The sequence below is a fragment of the Anser cygnoides genome, chromosome 5, assembly GCF_040182565.1.
Source record: "Anser cygnoides isolate HZ-2024a breed goose chromosome 5, Taihu_goose_T2T_genome, whole genome shotgun sequence".
NCBI lineage: Eukaryota > Metazoa > Chordata > Aves > Anseriformes > Anatidae > Anser > Anser cygnoides.
In genome coordinates this window covers 65,630,710-65,643,756 of record NC_089877.1, presented here as the reverse complement: position 1 = coordinate 65,643,756, position 13,047 = coordinate 65,630,710, and the positions used below count along the sequence as shown (strand labels likewise).

At 52.1% G+C, this 13,047-nt stretch overlaps 1 long non-coding RNA gene across 2 annotated transcripts in view; it reads left to right on the top strand.

Annotated features, from left to right (window-relative positions):
• LOC106047764 (uncharacterized) overlaps positions 1 to 13,047 on the top strand; it is a 300,679-nt gene that overhangs the window by 28,101 nt on the left and 259,531 nt on the right. For both annotated transcript variants that reach the window (XR_010832097.1, XR_010832098.1), the window contains exon 3: positions 2,359 to 2,756. This is a non-coding gene — a long non-coding RNA (uncharacterized lncRNA). The remainder of the gene's footprint in view (positions 1 to 2,358; positions 2,757 to 13,047) is intronic.

Here is a 13,047-nt window from a genome sequence, read left to right as displayed (position 1 = left end):
TGTGCCTAGTGAAGGTGTTCAAGGAGGGGAAAAAACACCAGCAGTGGTTAAGGATCTATTCAGGGATTGTTTCTATAAAAACTTGATCCACACAAGTCCATGGGATGAGATGGGATGCGTCTGAAAGTGCTGAGAGAACTGGGTGATATCCTTGTAAGGCTGTTCTTTATCCTCTTTGAAACGTCACGGTGAGCAGGGGAGTCACCTGGCAGCTGAAGATGGTTGTTATAACCAGCTTCAAAAAGGCTACAAGAACAATCCAGGAAACTATCCTTGGGAAAATCACGGAGCAAATCATCCTGAAGCCCACTTCTGTGCGCATGAAGAAGGCGACGTTCTGCCTGACCAACCTGATTACCTTCTGTGATCAAGTGACTGGGTTTGCAGACGAGAGGAGTGCTGCAGCTGGTATTTACCTTGGCTTCAGCAGTGGTTTTGACACAACCTTCTTCTGTTTCACAGTACTCGTTTCCAAGTTGGGAAGTTACAGTCTAAGTGGGTGGACAAACAGTTGAGTGAAAGCCTGGTCAGATGCCTGAGCTCCAGGGGTGCCGGTGGTTAACAGGCTGTCCTCCCGTGAGGACAGTCCAGCACAGGAACAGATTGCCCAGGGATGTTGTGCTGTCTCCATCCTTTAAGGTTTTCAAGGGCTGGCTGAATAACGCCCTGACCAACCTGGTCCGGCCTCACGGCTGATCCTGCTCTCAGCAGGAGGTTGCACCAGAGTCCTTTTCAGCCGCAGTTATTCCACGATCCTGTGGTACCAATCCATCAGCAATTACACACGCAGCAGGGGGCCAGGTGAGTTAGACCAGACCATTACGTATTCTCAAATTTCAACACCTGATTTATGACCTTAGTGAAGTTTCTTTAACAGTTGCTGTGTTTGTGGGAAAAATAAATTCAGTTGTCCCCTCAACAGGCACAGCCTTGCGACCTTTTCAGCCTCTGCACAGATCTCTGCAACTTCTTCAAACAGCTTTAATTAGATCTGCTGTCTGCACGTGGTGGTCACCGAAATGCTGCTCTCTGAACGAACCAGGGAATGCAACGTCTGTTGTGGTACAGCCTTTACTGAAGTCATGCAACACAGCTGAGACATTTAGATCCACGTACAGATCTCTGTCACGGGCAGAGCTGAGGGAGCAGAAGGGCGATTCGCACGTGTGCATGGGCTGAGGGGGAAGGCCTAGCGAGCGCCCAAAGCAGTGAGCGCTGTAGAGATGAGCTGCTGCTTGTGTGTTAAACAAAACTATTTGCCCCTTGCCGTAGTCAGCAGTGATTCATTTAATAGCAATAGCTCTGAGGCATTTAATGGGAAATGATACAAATAAATAAATGTAAGAGTGGGTGCCCAATAAAGGTCAATAGTTGTTTCCACAGAGCCAGGTTTTGTTTCACTCTATTGATCCAAGCAGCACTTTTGCTTTCTGTATAAATACAAATAAGTACAAATAAAAATCCAATCCATGTATAATTCAGTTCAGTTCATGTGAGCTACATTCTGACTTTCCATAATACAAATCAGAAAATTGCAGCTCTGCTGTATATTTGATGCCATAGCCTTGCTCAGAAGCCCACCTCAGGAGAGCACAATCACCCCGTATGTATTCTCTTCACATAAACTTCTCAAGGTCACTGACTGCCTGAGCAACTCCTTTATGCAATTTCCTACCATTAAGTACAGTAGAAGCAAGTCAGCCTTGGTACTTTATTTATAGATCCTGTAGATGCACAGTTCTTGCATTCTATTAACAAGGGCAGAAATGGGATGAATTTTTTATCCATTACGGACCTTGTGCTGCATAAAATACTGTGCATTTTTGCTGGAGGCTCTACTGCTTTAACCTTTGACATATAATTAATGATTCAGCTACCAGTGTTTTCCTGATGTCTTGTATAAGGCTTGTGTGGTTCGTATGTACTTACCCACTTCATACTCATTCAATCTATTAATTTGACTTTGTTTGGAATAATCAGTCACAATGTTCAACATCGCCATACGTACCGTGAGCTGAGAAACAGGCGTTGTTCACTGCGAGAACACATGCTGATGTGGCAAGTAATATGAGGTGATGAGGCAACGCTTCTTTCCTTCTTTTCTTGTTCTTCTCTTTCTGTTTGCATTTTGGTCACCACTTTAATTTGCAAGACTGAAAGATCTTCCCTGGGCCTCCATCACTGCTGACCCCGTGGGATCATCTGCTAGTGATCACAGAAGAGAATGAAATTGGTTTTGGCTGGCCTTATTATCGCACACATGAACTGCAGCCTTAATCAGCGGTGTTTTGCTAACTGTTCAGTAGGATTTTGATCATTTTCCTAAGGTTTCTTTCCACCCTCTGCTCTGTGTCACAGGTCTCTTGAACAAGTGTCGAGGGTGAGACCCAAGGCATCGTTTGTGGTTCTAAGGAGCAACGTCAGCAGGATTGGAGTGCCAGCACATCAGTGCCCCGACCAAGGCCACTGAAGGACCTGATAACGCTCAGAGGGACCCAGAGCTGCAGACATACTCTGAGCACCTTTCATGCACTCTAGAGTTGTTCCCACTGGAGAAAAGAAGAGAAGGAGGTGTCCCTAAAATTCTTCCAGCGGACATATTTCCCTTTGGGACTTCAGCAGGTGCAACAGCCCCTGTCCAGCCCTCGTAGGGAGACAGCTCGTCCCAGCTGATGTGAAGAGTGACCTCTCTGCATCCCCGTCGTGCGTGAAGTGGGTGGGACGGGAGGACGCCGATCCTTCTCCAGGCATGCCAGGTGAGCACAAGGAGGGCACCGTGTTGCAGGGCCTGTTGGGGAACCGGGGGCTGAGGCTCTCAAGCACTCAAGCAGCTCGTAGGATTCTTGGAGCAAGGCTTTTAAAGACACTCCAGTAATAAGACGTGTACAGAGACTTGGGTCTTCTGGGATTTGAAAGCCATTAATCATGTGGAATTAAGGCAGTTAATCAAGTCTCAGGAACTGACAAAAGATTGTTCCTGAGGCTTTTTACCTTGAATATCTTTGGAAAATGATAGTTTCAGCTTTCCACTTGACTACCTCTGCAAGCTAATTCATTTTCTTCAGAAGCAGCCTAAGGTCAGCTCGGGATGTGGCTGGCAGCTCGGGATGGCGCTGCCCCCGTGTTACGCTAGGGCTCTGCTGGGGCTGGCGCGGGTGGTCGGGGTGCTGAGGAGGTGCTGCCGGGTACCCTGGCAGGAGCTTAACTTGAGGGAAAGAGCTAGTGCTGCAGCCCTCAGTTTATCGTTGTTTAAAACTTGAAGCACTTCAGTCACCAAATACACCACGTGAGATCCTGTGTGCAGTGATGGAGAGCGCTAATGCAGAGCGGGCGCGTGGTCAAGGCGCAGACTGCGGTCATGCTGTCTGCGTTCCGAGTTCACACGGGAATCTGATTTAGCTAATCTTTTCTCATTACATAACTTATGTAATTAATTTCAAATGGAATTGCTCCAGAAGCTGATTTTGCCCTCGTGGTTGCTGTTTCTTTCCTGTCAGCCGCAGTAGCGTTAACAGCAGGGAACAAAGGCCCCTCTCAGGGCTGCTCCCGGCACTGCTTTTCGGCCCGCCTGCCCGTGGCCCCACAGCCAGGTACCCTGAAAGCACTTTGTGGTTTTTCATGGCCAACTGCAGGCTGCCTTTCCCTGAAGCGAGGACAGCTTTCCACAAAGCCTGCAGGATGCTGGAACAGCACTGGTGCCGGGGAGGCCTGCCAGCCCTGCCGATACAGAGCGCCCAGCACACGAGCAGGCTGGCCGGGATAAACAAGTAGGTTACCCAGCCTAGGGAATGCATCTGCGGCAAGCCCCACATCCCAGCCCACCTGCTTTGCCATGCAGGTGCTTGTGGAAGAAACAGCAGCTATCTTCTGCCTTCTCTGAAGGCTGCGTATTGCGGTGTTACCATTGGCGTTGTTCCTGTTCGGCACTGAACAGGACTCCAGGACCTTTTGCCATCTCATTCTGCTGATGGCAGTTAAAGTAGTCCAGCTCCACGTGCCACTTCCTTGAGAAGGCGGGGGAAGCAGAATAGGGGATCCCATAACTGATCTCATGCAATTACCATCAGCAGCACCAGGTGGCGAGAACAGTCTGTGTCATGTCCTGCTCAGAGCCGAGCACCACCTGGCCAGGATAATGCCACGAATACCAGCGGTAAAGCAGCCCCCGAGAGGACTGACAGCAGTTGCTTCTTCCACTTGCATTAAGAGGGAGGGATAAGACGTGTCAGCTCCTCCTGCGGATGCTGGTGCCAGTGCTTTCCCCAGGCAGGGAGTACCATGGCACTGCCCTGCAGGGATGGGCCTCTCGGCCTTTTCCACCTGGTGAAGAAACACCACTCTGTGTTCGTCCCATGAAGGACTGGGCTAGAGATGCTGTCAGGGGTGTCATGTCGCACTGACAAGAGCAGGGTTTGGGATGGGCTGATCTCTGGTGATGCCTCGTGCGTCCCTCTGCTTGGGATTTCATGGCATCCCTGCCTGTGGGGGACAGCGCAGTGCGTGCAGACTGCCTTGGGGAGCGGTGTATAGAGGGGGGTGGCATTATTGCCTGGGCCGGGGTACAAGAGTGACGTTTGTGATCACAAGTATTTTGCATGACGTGTTCAGCTGGAGTGACGAGGCTCTTGAATAAGCAGTTTCAGCTTCAAACAATCATTTTCCTGAAAGCTGTTTTTGAATACAGCCTTCCATTAGAAAAAAGCAGCCAGGAGTTTGTCTCAGTTTCCGTGTTTGTGTCACCAAGGCTCGTCCTTGTTGCAGCCAGTGTGGCAGCAGCAGCCCTGGGCTGAGGTAGGTGAATTGCAAACAGTCTCTGACTCCTGTGCTGCAGCTGCACGCACGTGGGGTCTGAGCCCACCTGCAAATCCAGGGCTGCTCCTCCTCCATACTGCGTACCCCCAGGCCCACCGAACACAGCCCAAGGCACCTGAGGCTCCTGGAGGAGAAGTCCCTGTGTGCAGGGGGACATAGGACAGCCCTGCCCCGGATCCGTGCGGTTTGCCAGGGGCTGTGCCGGGCTGGCTGCTCTGAGGGTGTGATGCTGTGTGCGGGGCTGGCCACAGCTCGCAGTGGCTGAGGGGTGTGTGCGTTGGGACTCCGCGTGGCTGAAGCTCATGCCTCTGGCTTCTGAGCACCTCTCAGGGCAGCCTGAAGCCTGCCTGAGTCTGAGGGCAGTTCTGGAGGTCAAAAACATGTTGCTTTTTAACACGGTATTTTAATTCCTCACATGTGGCTCTTTGAAGAAAGGAGGCGCAGCAGGGAGGAGATACTGCCCGTGCGCTGCTTCTCAGCTGCCCGCGAACAGCACGCGAGTGCCTGCCTTCTGCTGTTCTCAGCCCTGATAGCAGAGTGACACAGCACAAGACAAAATGTACTGCGAAACCTTTTGGGGGGGGGATTTTAAACCCTTGTTGCGCATCAGTCTGCAATGTCCTCACTCCATTAATATTCTGGAGAGAGTGGTGTAACACAGCCACAGCATGATTACCCTGCTGATGAAGGGGCATCATTAGGCGTCGCTTTCGGAGCTTTCAGCTGGCTGTATGCTTTGAAGCGAAAGACAAATAATGAAGGTGCAGAGCAGGCAGCACCTTCTTTCTCCTGCTTTCCAGGTAAAATACCTTCTTTGATTTATTTGATTTATTATTACCCACCCCTAAAAAAGCAGGACACAGATTAAACATTGCCAAATCTTTCTGCTCTCATAGGCAAGGCTATTTGCTAAGTAGTCTCTCTGAAGGTCTTTTTGATGCTGCTGAACAACCTAGTAGCAATTTACTTGGCAACATGAGTTCTTGAGGAGCTGCACTATTAAAATATACAGGAGTTTCTTTTCTTACTCAGAACATGTGTTTGAAATGGAAAACACAGTGCAGGGTTTTCATCTGCAAGCATATCATATTCCGTGGATACAGTTTGAAATGGATTTATTAAAAGCATTGGAACTTCTCCGTTGCCTTCACTTACAGAGAGATCTGACTGTTCCACAGGTGGGTTCAGAGCATCAGTCAACAGGACAGAAACGCAAGCAGAGAAGCAGATAACTAACAACAAGCGTGGCGAGCCTGTTTCCAGGCAGCAATCTGTGCTCTGCGCATTACATTCCCTTAATAAGAGCCCCACAGAATTAGCAGCCCCCCTTACCCTTCTAAATTAACACGTATTCTTGCAGTCCTTTGGAGAAGCAGAGCCTTTCAAGGACAGCATCCTCCTGCAGGGTCAGGGGTACCTCCGGAGGCCACCTGGCCCAGCCCTTGCCCAGAACCTTTCTGATTGCCACAGACTGCTCAGGGCTGGGTCCCGGGGAGTCTTGAACACGGACAGAGATTCAACAGGCTCTCTGGGCAACCTGTTCAGTATTAAATCGTTCTCATGGCATTTTGTTGTTGTTGTTCGTAACATCTAATTGTAATTTCCCATATTCCAGCTTGTGCCCATTGTCTCTTGTCCCATCCTGCCTCAGAAATGGTGTGGCCAGCAGGACAGGAAGGTCACCGTGCCCTCGTAGGCAGGACTGGTGAGACCACACCTCACGTGTTGTGTTCAGTTTGGGGCCCCTCACTACAAGAAGGACATTGAGCTGCTGAAGTGTGTGCAGAGAAGAGGAAGGAAACTGGCAAAGGGACTGGAAAACAAGGCACACGAGGGTCAGTTGAGGGAATTGGGGTTGTTTTGTCTGGAGAAATGGAGGCCGAGGAGAGACCTCATTACTCTCTGCAGCTACCTGAAAGGAGGCTGCAGCGAGGAGGATGTAAGTCTCTTTTCTCAGGTGACAAGTGATAGGTCTCCGGGTGCACCAGGGGAGGTTTAGATTGGACAGCGGGAACAATTTATTCGCAGGGAGGGTCATCAAGCATTGGAATGGGCTGCTCAGGGAAGGGGTGGTGTCCTCACCCCTGGAGGTATATGGGGTGTGTGGATGTGGCAATGTGGGACATGTCTTGTGGCAGGACTCAGTAGTCAGGTGGATGGTTAGACTTGATCCTGAAGGTCTTTTCCAACCTAGATGATTCTATCATCCCATCACTATGGCCTCCAAGGAAAGCCTATCTGCATCTTCTCTTTGTCTTCTTATCAGGCATTTCTAGCCAGCAACAGTGCCTCCTGGGCTGGGTCTGTACAGCCCCCGTGTTCATCCTCATCCATCTGCCACGGTGCAGCACCCCCACAGCGAGCAGGAGCCCACTGGGCTTGTGAGCAGCTCCCTGGGTCACTGGGTTTGTGAGCACCTCCGTGGTCACTGGGTTTGTGAGCAGCTCCCTGGTCACTGGGCTTGTGAGCACCGCTGGCCTCACAGCGCATGGGGGCAGCCCCCAGGTGGCTGGGGTGGGTGGAGGGGGCTTTGCCAGGCCAGAACCGAAAAATAAGTGAAGGCAAGGATGACAGCAGAGGGCCGGAAACTGAGGGCTCACACAGTGCCCTCAGGTGGGGGAATGACTCGTCAGCTTGGGTGCAAGGGTCACTGACTGACTTGTTTTAAATTTGGGTGGATGACAGCTGTGGTTTCATTTGTTAGCCCCCAGAAGTGAGGGTGTGACACACCAAGTAAAATGTGCCAGCTAATATGTCACATCCCGTGAGACCGTAACGCTGTGCTTGTGCTGCAGCCAGGAACACCTGTTAGTGACTTGCCTGCAAACCTGGGGCCGTGAGGCAGTGCCCGGAGTCCCCGCCAGCACAGCCCGGCGCCGCTCCTTCTGCGCCTGGAACCGCACACCTTGCTTCTTCCCCTGAGCCGCCCCTTAGGGCTCAGCATGCGGCGTCCTGCCGCAGGAAGCAGGCGCTGAGTGCCCGTGCTGGACCTTTGCTCTCCAGCACCTTACAGCCAACAGAGCAGCGCCTTCGGTTGCTGAGTGAGAGGACTTTTCATGCCTCATGCACCGCTGTTCGTGGGAGACGGTCTGAAACAGGCGGCGAAGCAAAGCTGGTTGTAACGGAGGGTAGAGACAAGGTACACTCCCCTGGTCGTCTAGAGGAATCATGAAATCCCGTGACACGCGCTTTAACCTGGCCGCTGTGCTGCCATGGGCACGGTGAACCACGCTGTCTGGTTATGAGGGGCATTGAATAGCGTTGGGTAGGAAGAGGAGTCTCGGTTCTTCATCCTGTCTCTTTTCTTCACGGTCTCATGTGACGTTTTTAAACCTCTTTGCATCAGTTTTTGCCTCAGCGTACTTAGTTCAAACCCAGAGGTGACAGGCACTGGCATCATTCTCAGAGCTGCTGCTGGAAAAGAAGAAAAGTTTGGTGTTCAGGAGATTTAAGTTAGCTATTGGCATTCTGCAAACACGGTCTCTGTGCGTATTATCTACAGCCTGATCGAGTCACAATTCATGCAAATGGTCTGATAATATATACGTAGGCTCAAAGCCTAGAGTGTGACTAGCCTTTTGTATTGAATGAATATTTTGAGTGATTGAATAGGAATCCGTATATTATCTGCGTACTTTTCAGCAATATCTGAAGGAACCGTGTTGTAAGTAACCTATCTGACAGCAAAACACTGTAAGGAGAAAAATGCAGAGAGCATTTCACATGCATCGTGCTAAAATGATGCTTTACCACTGCAAGGAGCGATAACGATTTCATTTCTACGTGACAAAAAATATGTATTTTGGATTAAAGTGCTGTAGTACATTAATACTAAAAAATAATGCATTTATTATCAGTACGTGGCTTTCATCGCTGGAAACTGATTTATAAAACAGCTTTTGTGTGGATCATGGGCAGATTATGTCCCTCAGCCCACAGCATTAAATGCAATGTGTGCAGTTAAGGTGTTTAAAGTGGTCCTTCATCTTCCAGCACACCAAGTGCTGCTCTCTCTGTTTGTACTGGCCAGCAGACGGGCAGCAGGACAGCTCCACGTCCCCATTGCCTGCAGGCAGCACGGCGCCGCGCTGCCCAGCACTGCCCAGGGCTGCACAGCCCCGGGTACCAGCTCCCACGGTGGCTGTGTCGGGGGGTGCTGGGGGAAGCGTGCAGCAGCAGGGCGGGTCTGCAATGATAATTTCGCCGTGCCTTCTCTTCACCTCCAGCCGGCTGTGGCTTTGGGACCTTCTGAATCAGCCACGGTAGCTTTGTGCTTAACAATCTTTAAGGGATTTTTCTCCTGTGGATTAATCTAATTTGCTTTTTGCAGCCACTGACACATTTACTCCCGACTGTGTCTTTGTCCCTGGCATTCAGCTCGGTTCTCCTCCTGCTCCCGTTTTCCCAGTGAGAGCGAGGAGCCCCTGTCTGCGCACGGGTCGGCAGCCGGTGGGTGAGCTGCGGCCGCGCTGATACCTCCCAGATGCAGGCTCAGCTCCACCGAGTCATCTCCTGAAAAAGTGCTTTTCACAACTGAAATTCCTGAGCCTCTCTTTTGAGGCTTGCAGTCAGGAGACAGCTCAGGAGGGTGCGGCAGCACGAGGCTCCCGGGACTGAGCTCCTGCCGCTGCGGCCGAGCTGCTTGCATCAGGACAGCTCCGCCAGCTGCCGGCCTGGTGGGTGACACCCGGTGGGTGACAACGAGAATGGACATCAGGGGAAGCCAACACCCTGCCCTCATCCCAGCAGCTCCTGGGGACAGGGAGCTGGGCAGGAGGGATCCTGCTGGCAAGGCAGGGCGAAAGTAAAGAGGAGCAGGGGTAGGCAGCGTCTCCCTGAGAGCACCCCGGGTGCAGGAGGGCCGTGCCCTGCGCTCTGCTCCAGGAGCTGCGGGGTTAGCGAGAGGCAGAGCAGTATGAGCAGCGGGCAGTGCCCTGAGGCTGGGCTCCTGGGGGGACTTGGGGTGTTGGGGGCAGCTCGCAGCCTCGCTGCTGTGTGGGACAGCTTACAGCGGGCCTGGCTGTGCAGCAAGCCTCTGCTGCGGGGACAAAGCCGTGCCCTGCTCCTCCGCCAGCTCTCCCCGCTGAGCCACCCGAGCCAGCCCGCCTGACGGTCTGCCTGCTAATTCCACTAATTTCTGCAGTGCCCCCAGCCTGGAGCATCGCAGTCACAGGGACTGCTGGAGGCTTTCACCGTACCCCTCTGCCGCAGTGACATTTCGGCATGCGAATAAACAGGTCTTGTCTGGATCCTGCCATGGATTGCATTCGCCGCGGGAGGGAGGTTGCTAAGGAATTACCGAGAGCCTCAAGAGCACCACTTTTACTTCCCCGCTCCTGCGGCACGATGGCCAAATCCGTTCCGGGTCTGCACCACCCGGGGCTGTCTGCCTGCGGCCCGCGGGGCACCCGGCACGGGGACCGGCTCGTGCCCAACCGCGTCCTAGCTGCCCTGGGGACACCGAAGTTATTATCAGTAAATTTTTGCAATTCTGCTTCCATGCGCTTAGATATTCCCATTCAGATTACACTCTCTTTGAGATGCGTTTGCAAATGGCTTCCTGATCAATTATTTTTTTCTCTGAAGAGAAATTACTGTCGAAATTGAAAATGCGTCTGATTTGCTAAGGGCAAAGGAAGGAGAAGACAAAACCTAAGAACTCAAGATCTGAATCTGAAAAAAAAAGAGAAGGAGCAGCCCTTTAATGTCCCAGGCAGCATTTTGCTGTAAGGAAATTTATGCAAAGCCCATAAAATGTAAGAACAACCCAAATTACCACAGAGGCAATCAGAGTCCATCATCAACATATGTTAGGAATTTGAAGACTCAACTGCTCCTGCGTGTCTTGTCTTCCTGAAAACAGAAACGAGCACAAAGCCCGCTGCGCACATCAGTGACCACACCTGGGCCATGTCTGCTTCTGGAAGAGTTTCGGACAAGGTGGCCAAACTTTCTGGTGGAAAATCAAGTGCTCCCAGGCACAAGTGACAAGGCAGTGCCAAAGGCCGGAGAAGTACCCCGCTGTTTTAATGCTGTCAAAGGAGAGGTAGGCGGCCAAAGGCAGGGGATGTTTTACAGATGCAGTGATGTGTTTGGGATCTTCCTCGGGGTGGCCCCCAGTCCCTGAGGCAGTTAGCCTGCAGTCTGCACCCTAATGGCAGGGTGCAAAGCAGCTGGAGTGGCATCGAGCTGAACCTGGCTGAGACGTCGTGCTCCAGCAGTGCTTCCCCGAGGCGCTGCCCTGCTCTGCGGGGCCCGGGCTGGGTTCTGGCCGGCTGGGCAGAGCCTTCTGCACGGGTGTGCCACGGGGGGAGGACCGACGCTGAAGAGGACAGGCTGCCACAGCCCTCCCTGAGCACACCCTGCGCCAGCATCGCCGTTCGGTGTTTGCCTTCCCCCCAGTGACTGGGAACTGCTAACACATGCTGCCGTGCACTCGCAGTGCACTCGCTTCCTCCCTCTTCTCTGCTCTATCCCGGCCGTGTTTCCCTGGCTTGCTCTGAAATGTCATGTAAAAGAGCCCCATAAGCATTACTGAACTCAAAATAAAAGACATTTGCTGCCTCTTGTTATCCAAAAGCATGTTAGTCAGTCACAGGAGAAAAATAGTTTGTTTTTTTTTGTAGAGCCTGGGTGCCTGTTACTTCCCTTTTGTGCCATCATTTCTTCCCAGAAGGAATTCCCTCAGCGTTTTGCTGGAACGAATAATTTCCGAGTCAATCTAGGAGTTACCCGCAGTGCTGAGCTCGATGCCCTGTGGGCACGTAAGCAAATTCCCCAGGGTGAGCTCTGAGCTCCGACAGCAGGACATTGCCGCCGAGGGGTGACAAGGACGTGGGCTGGTGGGCACCGTGTCAGAGCGGCTCCCGCGCTGTCCTCGTGCGGCTCACCAAAGGCGTGCCGGCAGTAAGAGGAGGCAGGACTCGAGCCGACCCGACAGATGGGGTTTACTGGGGGGTATTTTACGGAGAGGAGTCCAGCGCCCCGGGGCAGCGGGACTGCTGGGCTGCCGCCCCGTCGGGACCGCTCCCCGCCTGAGCAATACCCGTCTTCCGAGGGTCAAAAACGAGTCCCGATTTCTTTTTAAACTGCGTGGCAGTTTTTAAATATTCCTGCCAACACGAGCTGCGACAGGCTGGAGGCCCTCCTCCCTCCCGAACCGCACGGCGCGGCCGTGTCCCGGCCCTGCTCCCCGCGGCCGAGGCCCAGCTCCCTCGCGGCAGTGCCAAGAGCAGCGCGAGGAGTGCTGTAGTTACGGGGAGCGTCGCCTTCAATATCGTCTCCCAAATGCTTTTAGCTTCGCTGTGGCAGTTTTTCTCTAATTGCAGAAATAACAAAACGCCTCGAGCGTGTTTATTCACTTGAGTTTTATTTTAGTTACTTATTATAAAAGTGTTAATAGCAGCCTGAAGGGAAGGAGTAGAATCGCATTTGAGCGATGGAGAGCCGAAGACAAGTTGGTTTAAAATTTTGCCTAATGGACCATTATGGCCTTGGTGGAGCTTTTTCTTTTCTGCTGTTTTCATTGCCCCTTCTGTCACTTGATGGCTTAGGAAGCAGAAATAAAAGGCAACTGAGTTATGTAATACCACGTGTCTTAGATTTAGTAACTGCCGGTAAAAATCAGTCCTTTGGTAAATTGACTTCGTTGCCAGTGAAAGGTGAACGGTTTTTTTTGTTTTTGTAAAGGTGAGGCCTGATTGTTAGCACCCTGGGTAATTATTCCTTGCTCAACATAAGGTTGATTTCAGCTCTTCAGAATCACAGAACCATTAAGAAGGTGTTCGGAGGCAGAAGGGAGAAATTTTGACTGTGCCATGAAACAAAGGCAAAGGAGAACTGATGCTAAAAACTGCTGGTTTCTGCCAGGAACAGATGTCAGCCCCCCGGCCTTGTAAGGCTGCGTCTCTCGCATATTACCAAGCACCTTCAGCTCCTGCAGGTACTGGTCTGTTTGGGAGCAGTGCCTTGGTACAGCAGGGGGCAGGTGCCTCTGCCCACACCCTGCTCCTACTGCCTCTGGTGCGTGGGTTGTGCATGTTTGCAGTGGTCGGGTCTATTCCCGTCTTCCTCCAAGTATATAACAAGGAGAGGGCTTTGTGAGGGAGAGGGGGAAGGCAGGCAGGACGGCAGGACTGCGTAGATTGCTTTGCAGCACCCCCCCTCTCCGGGTAACAGACGGCACGTACCCATCCGGGAGAGCCACCTTTGCTGCAGGACTGGATTTTGAGGGAC